General features: G+C 41.6%; 1 protein-coding gene across 1 annotated transcript in view; it reads left to right on the top strand.

The window, feature by feature from the left end:
- Positions 1-4,742: 4,742 nt before the first annotated feature.
- The window catches only part of PDE3B (phosphodiesterase 3B), a 165,021-nt gene continuing 162,373 nt past the window's right edge, over positions 4,743-7,390 (top strand). Inside the window, exon 1 of the mRNA XM_006018231.1 lies at positions 4,743-4,778. The gene's annotated coding sequence lies outside the window, so the exon portion shown is untranslated. The remainder of the gene's footprint in view (positions 4,779-7,390) is intronic.

Raw genomic sequence — 7,390 nt, forward strand, 5'->3', positions numbered from 1 at the left:
CCCCTGGGGAGGTCCCGGCTGCCGCCACCTTTGCTGCTGTCATCATCCTCTTCATCTTGTTATCATTCTCCTCTCTTCAGAAAGAGAATGGGCGCCCACCTTGCTGGGTTGGTTTGCCCCCCGCAATCTTTCCTGCCCAGAGCAGGGGGCTGGACCCGATGAGAGAGAGCATCGGGTCCCTTCCAGCCCCGAACTGCTGTGGATCCTCGTTGTCATCATCAGCATCCTTCTCCTCCTCCCAGTGCCTTTCCCAAAGCGCCTCCTTGGCTTCCGCCAGCCCTCCGGGGACACCCAAACCACGGCGTTGCAGGGGCCCCAGCACCAGCGTCTTCACGCTGGTTACATGACGTTACATTAGGGCTGGAAGGGACCTCGCAAGATCATCTGGTCCAGCCCTTTTTCCACGCATTGATTGTCCGAGTCCTTGGGGACAACATGCCTCCCTCCCCACAAACGGAGGGTGGTTTGGGGGCACTCCCCGTGATATCTTCATCCTCGCTGTCCCTCCCCGCCCCCCAGCTAGCCGTGTTGGTAGTTTTCCCCGCGGGAGGTGCGGTCGCGGGGGGGGGGGAAATTGCCCGTGGCGCTGCGGCGTTTTCCTGTGGGTCCGGCCGGGGAGAAGCCTGATGCTTTGTGCAGCGCCAGCTCCGGTGCGGGGGAAGATAGTTTGGGGCTGGGGAGCTCGGGGCTCTGTGCAGGGGAAAGCTAAGCCGCCGCAGCCGGGAAGGGAAAAGCCGCGTTTGCAACAGGCTGGGGAACCAGGAGTCGCTGCTGCGTCCCGAGGGCTCGGCGCAAACTGCCGCCGCGGAGCTCAGTGAAGTCTGTCTAACCCGGCTCCGCAGCGCGGTTCGGAGAGGATTTGGTGCGGGTGTTTCCCAGAGCTGCTGCTCCAAATTGCCCCGTGGCTGTGAAGTCGAGGGGGGTGGGGGGGAAGAGTTATCGGGCATTTCTGCTCGTGCACGCACATCAGGAGCAGCCCCGCGGTACTGTTTCGACGTGATAGGTTCATTCAAAATGTAAGCAGCTGTAACGGATTTGAGAAATAATTTTCTGACAGCAGCCAGCCTTGAGGTGCTGATTAGGTACCCAACAGGAGGCACTCATTAAAACCACTGCAACTGCACCTTTCAAATAGTCAGGGGCTATTATCCAGCGATTAAGGTTTTACCTTCCTTGAGTCTTCTGTAGCCGCCTTGCATTCTTTCAGTTAAGTAGTAGGTAATGAGCAGCTTGTGTGTGCGTGATAGGAAAAAGACAAAATATGCTGAAAACGGTAATGAAATCCCTTTCTGGATGGCAAAGACCATTTCAATTTTAAGCTGAATTCCACATACATTGCTAGCATTGAAGAAAGTTCTTCAGTGTTATATCAAACTACATTGAACATTTTTTGAAAAAGCTGAAGGTAATGAGTGTTCATAGTAATATGCAACTGCTTGCAGAAACCCATAATGGCCTTTCCATCAAAACAAATAAAAGCAAAAAAAAAGTTAGTTTCTTATTGTATTTCTTTTTAGCAGTAGATTGTGCTCCATCAAGAAGGATTTAAACATCTTTTATGAATATGGTCACTTTGACTTAGTAATACATTTTCTATACAGTATTGCATGGGCAATGGTGTAAAGAGTAAACTCACTATTAAACACACTATTTCAATCTGATTTACAGGGGATGGTCACTGGAGTTCATAAATTAAATGTGTAAATATAAAGCTATACCTATATAATATTTAAAATCTATATACCTCATATCTGAAAATGGAATCAATGCAGTATATGCTTGCTTGACTGCTTTGATCTTTTTCTGTGGTTTCATCATTGAGACATGAGAATTATGAGGGCTTAAATATATATAAAAAAAAACAAAAAAACTCCAAAGATAATTTCATGTTTTTTACCATCACTACATTTTACCATCTATAAAATCCACTTTCCAATATTGACATCTTTAACCAGTTAAATTTTACTTGGTCTTCAATGAGCGTTTTATAACAAGGTCAGAGGAATACAAATAATACACCGTAAGCCCACAATGCTATGAATGTGCTTTAGTAATATAAGGTAGCTTAGTTCCTCGGGTGATAAATTTAATGTATTTTATAAGGTTATTAATATGGTATATTGACACAGGACGAGCTGGGGGAATAAGAACTGCAGAACAGATTTGACTTAATCAGGAAAAATATTAACATAACTGGAAAACTGAATGTTAGCAATTTGTGTGCTGAATTATAGTTATGGCTGGCAGCCTGCATTTTGCTTAGTTTGGTTAAATCCTATGAGAAAGTTATTATATGGGTTCATAGTCTATTTTTCAGTAGTCAGCTAAAGCTAATACTTCGGAAGAGGTCTGTGTACGTAGTGGCAAATAAATGGCTTCTTTCTTGTGGCTCCAGTCTGACACCCACTGAAATCGGATGGTCCTCTCACTGTCTTAAGTGGGAGTAGGAAGAGGCCCTCTTGGCCTGATCCTGTAAATGTTTCCAAAACTTGAGTAGTCCATGTTTACAAGATCAAGCTCTGTTTTGACAAGTATGGTAATTATTACTGAAATGTCTTTAAAATTATGTTTTTCCTTGCTTTTGCTGTTGGTATGTATGAAATAATATTCTTTAGGCATAACTTTTAACAGATTTTTTTTTTATGGTTTTTTTTTTTTTTTTTTTTAAATACAACAAGGTATGTTTTAGCAAATGTAAGTAGATTTGTTTAAATAGTTATTTAACATTTTGTAAATATTAAATGCAAATAAAAAAGATGGAATATAGATAACTTAATTTAAAGCCTAAATATCAAATGAGCAATTCCCCCCCACGTACCTTAAAGCCATATACATGTTAGTGTTTCTGTTGTGCACTGAAATAAAATTTTTGATTTTTAATCTGAATACATTAGTAGTAAGTGGACTTCTTGGAACTATGTATGGTCACGTTCATCTTGGGCCTGGTGTGATATTTATGTATTTACAGCAGTGTATCTTAGGTGTTAAAAAACAAAACTATAAAGACCATTTAGTTAAGCCACTATATTTAAAAACATGTTTATGTCCTAATTGTTTACACTAATGTCAAATGGAAATTCATTTTGACTTCAGTAGGTGCAGGAACAATCATAAGGATCTGTTCCTGTAAATGCTTGCGTACAGGAGCAGCCCTGAGGGCTTCAAAGGGACGGCTTGCATGAATTAAACATAATATTGCTTGCATATTTAATAGTTCAGTTGGAGTCTGCAGAAACATGAAGTATTCCTAAACAACAGTGGTCAGTATTACTGGCCTTGTCAATTAAATACCAAATAAGTTTTTATATAGTTTGTCTTGAAAAGCACTATAATATAAGGGTATGGAAATGTGTACATTTATTTACTTATTCAGTTTTAATCCTGTTTTATTCAAAAGGCTCAGAGTAGTTTACAATAAACAAACAACCCACAGACAGGATTCCTCAAACACTCCAAAACCTGAGAACTCCCAAGTCTTGCCCCCCACACTATTGCCTCCCTGGCCCACAAGCAAGTCCTCCTGCCAATCCCAACCACACCTCTCAAGTGACACTTGTATCAGTTTCCAAGTACCCTTTTTCCAGTAACTCCCCCTCCCTGCTTACCCATTCCCACCAACCCCAGGGGAGATCCCTCTATCCTCCCTCTCTCGATGTCTCCTCCAAGCCCACACCCACTCTCCTAAAGAGGGCTTGTGGCTATTGTTCCTGCCCTTCCCTCCCCCCCAAAAATGCACCTAACTCTTACCCTCCCCCTAACAAACACAAAGCAAATTTCAAAGAACCTTAATACAAAAGTGGAAAATAAAAAAAAACTCCTGTTCTTGCCTCTGTCACTGACCACAAGGTACCCTTAAACTTTGCCCTTCTGGGATGGCCTGCCAGCTAAGTCTGCACAGGCTGTGCAGATCCTTCTTCCTTCTTTGGGTGGGTGCTATGGTGCCTAGGTGGAGTTGAAGTCCTCCCCCAGAGAGGAGTACCTTGAGTAAAGGGAGTGATGATCATGATCTATCCCAGTTCTTCAGCTCCAGGGAGGCCTGCTGGCTTTGTATTTGGAGCCCTTTCAAAAGGGGAGGGGGTGGCTTTCTCCCAGTGGTGTAGTGGCTGTTACCTTCTAAGGGTTACTTGTGAACAAGCTGGGAGTGGTACAGATGTAGCAGATCTCCTCCAATTTTAACACTGTTTCATTCTGAGTTTAAATTTGGAGCAGTTTTGCTACACTAGTATTGTTCCTAGCTTGTTTGCCCACAACTGTTAGAACATAACAGCTGTTGTACCTTCCAATTCAGCAGTTCCCATTTTGAAGTGTTCCCCTTTTCAAAGGGCTCCAAATGAATGTGTGTCCATACCCTAACCTAGGTAATAGTAGCTATGTATTGCATCTGGTCAGGCGTACAACAAGTGATTGGGCTTGCTGAGTATAAACAAGATCACCTACTTTCTAAAAAGTGTTTTGTTTTGCAGAAGATGGAATTATTTTCTATTTTTAAATATATGGGGCATGTGTAACTGAAACTATGAACGCAGCTAACTTGTTTAGCTATCTGGGTTTTTATTCAGAGATGAGGGAAATTTAGCTTGTTTTACAGATAAGATTATTTCCACTTCATGCTATTCTGCTTACAGGAAGGATTGTTATTGAATGGCTAGACTGGTCCTTGGGAAATCTATAGTCAATTCCCAGCTGTCCAATGGCCTTTTTAAAGCACATGTGTAACTTGAAGTTGATAGGATCATGTGTATGCTTACGCAATTTGTGTCTCAGTTCCCCATTTTTATGTAAGTATAAGACACTTTCATCCTTTTTCTCTCTCTCAGCTTTTATACTGTAAATTTTTGGGTGGATAAGTTCTGTTTTACTCTGTATTTCTTCAGCATGTATATAATATAAAATACTAGCACTTTACCTGTGTTTTACTGTAGCCTGCAAGAAGTATTTTAGAAGTTAGCTCTTGAAGCTTGCTATTTTTTCTAAAATGGTTGAAGTGACAGCTAGAGCAGATATAATTGCATGCAAATATTTGTGTTCCTATCATAACTGCTAATTTCTTGATTTCTTTTGTACATGAAAGAAAATTAGAAAAATACTGCTTTTGTATTTGAAAATATAAGATTGGAAGTTGGATATAAGTACACAGAGTAACTTATTTTAGCTAGCAATAGGAATATTCATGCATTTACGACACAAAATACATATTTTTTATTTGAACATTCAACCTTAGCATAACAAATCTGAGATTATCTTTAACTGTTCTCAAACAATATTTGAATACAGAAAACAACAGAAAAATGAGACAAGGACCATCTTACCTTGGCTTGGGTTATTGCTTGTCTTTCTCTGTCATCTTTTGAATTCGCTAGTCTTGCAGACTTAAGGTTGCATGGTGGTATCCTGCATCCTTCCAGAACATCATGTTCAGCAAAAGTCAAAATTCTGAAAGCAAAAAAGAAGATTTTGGAGAGATACTCCTACAACCTTAACTCTGTTCCCCTTCTTCCACACCCCTTCCCCCAGCTATGACAGTGGCTAATGAGAGTTACCTGCAAATTCTCCAGCTGCATTCATTGCAATTAGGTGCATCTCTCTTGAATGGTGGAGGGATTAGTTACAATTGACAGAATGTCTCTCATTTCAGTTATAAATCTGAGGGGATACTTAACGTTCTCAGAGGGAGCAGATAAATGTCTTTCTTATGACATCTCTGTGTATGATCAGAAGGAAGTGGTTTATATGTACCTTGAGAGTCAGAATGGGTCGTTTCAGTGCTTTTCCACATAGGCTGTGTCAAGAGCAGGACATAGAAACTATCTGGGCATGAGGAGCATCAGCAGTTAGGGCAGAAAATGTATGCAGTCTGTGCCTAAACAGAAGTGTAGTTTTTATGGCATTGTGAGCATAATCATGTGGGGACTATAAAAATTAGCAGGTACTGTATTGTGTTCTTTCTGTGGGGTGAGCTTAAGTATTTGATTGCAAAGCAGGTACAGTATAAGTAGTTTCTGCTTAGTTCAAAGGCAGAGTTGGAGCTTGGGTATTTTATAATGGGACTGGGTGAGAAAGTTTACCCATGTTCAATATGTCACCAAAATGTGACGGTTTTAAGAAACGATAGTTATCAAATGAAAAATTATGTATATAAATTTTTGTATCAGTCCCCTATTGATGCTTCCCCACAACATGTATAGCTACCTACTACCATTTTCAGCTCATCCTTTTCTTAGCCCATTAAATCATTGTATTTTAGAAGCCATTGGCACAGAAAGAATCTGATGCTTACGTTTTTGTCCCCTTTACTGTTGTATTTGTCACAGGTAGCAGCTTATTGTAGGGTTGTATACTCCTGTGATTATGTAGCTTTTAATTATGTACCAAACCAGGCCATACAGTCATATTGTACTCTCTCCCTTGCCCATACTTTGGGCCATTTTCCCCAGTCATGCTCTTGGCCCATCTGGCTGGTCCCACCTCAACGTTCCCTCCCCCCTCTCCCTCCCTACTGTACCTCTAGCTAATTCTGTCATCATACAAAATTGTGGTATATGTTATCCTTGTGTATTTCTTGGTTATTAGATGCTTAGCTTTGTATTTGTATTACGGGCACCCACCAAACCTATGGTGCAGGCGTAGAGAGACTAACTCTAGTCACACCAGAGTAGCAGAGCTCTTGCTCATTTTAGCTCTGAACTTGTGTGGCAGGATAGGGTGCCTTAAATCCCACTAGAGAGACCTATATAAACTCCAATCTGGATTTTTCTGAGTGGAGGGAACAGGTACAGGGACACAGACACACAGAAGCTAGGCTCCCCACCCCTTCCTCCATCCCAAGCATTAAGCTCTACAAGCAAATGTAAGCTTAGCAGTTTGTTGAATGTTCTTCTATATTGTTCCCTTGAAGGGTTATTGGGCACTCTACATGAGTTGGTCTTGCTCAAGTGATGCTAATTTGAAGTTACTAATTTTGTCTCACTTGCCAAATGTTAAGAAAGTCCAAATAAGCATATGGATTTTAGGATTCTTAAGAGGGGCAATCTTTAACAGAAAGTGAGGGAAGGTGTTCATGCAAGTGGGAAATGGGACGTTGATCTTAATGTGGTGTTCTCAGCAGAATGAAGAATAACCCCTGGATATGAATAGAGCCTGAAACAGCTGTGAACGGTGTGAACTAGGGCTTTGCGAAGCTTCGGGTGCTGATTCTATTTGGCCCGATTTGGTGGCCGAATTTCTGAATCTGAACTGAATCAGGGGGGCCAGTAAAAAGGTCCAAATCAATTCGAAGATCTCTGAATCTTCTAGGAAGATTTGGAGAGCTTTGATTTGGACAGTCCCCGCCCGCTGCAGCAGGGAGCTGCAGCCTAACTTGGAGCTGGTAAGTAGGGGGCGGGAGAGGGGG

This window comes from Alligator sinensis, unplaced genomic scaffold (genome assembly GCF_000455745.1).
Source record: "Alligator sinensis unplaced genomic scaffold, ASM45574v1 scaffold502_1, whole genome shotgun sequence".
NCBI lineage: Eukaryota > Metazoa > Chordata > Crocodylia > Alligatoridae > Alligator > Alligator sinensis.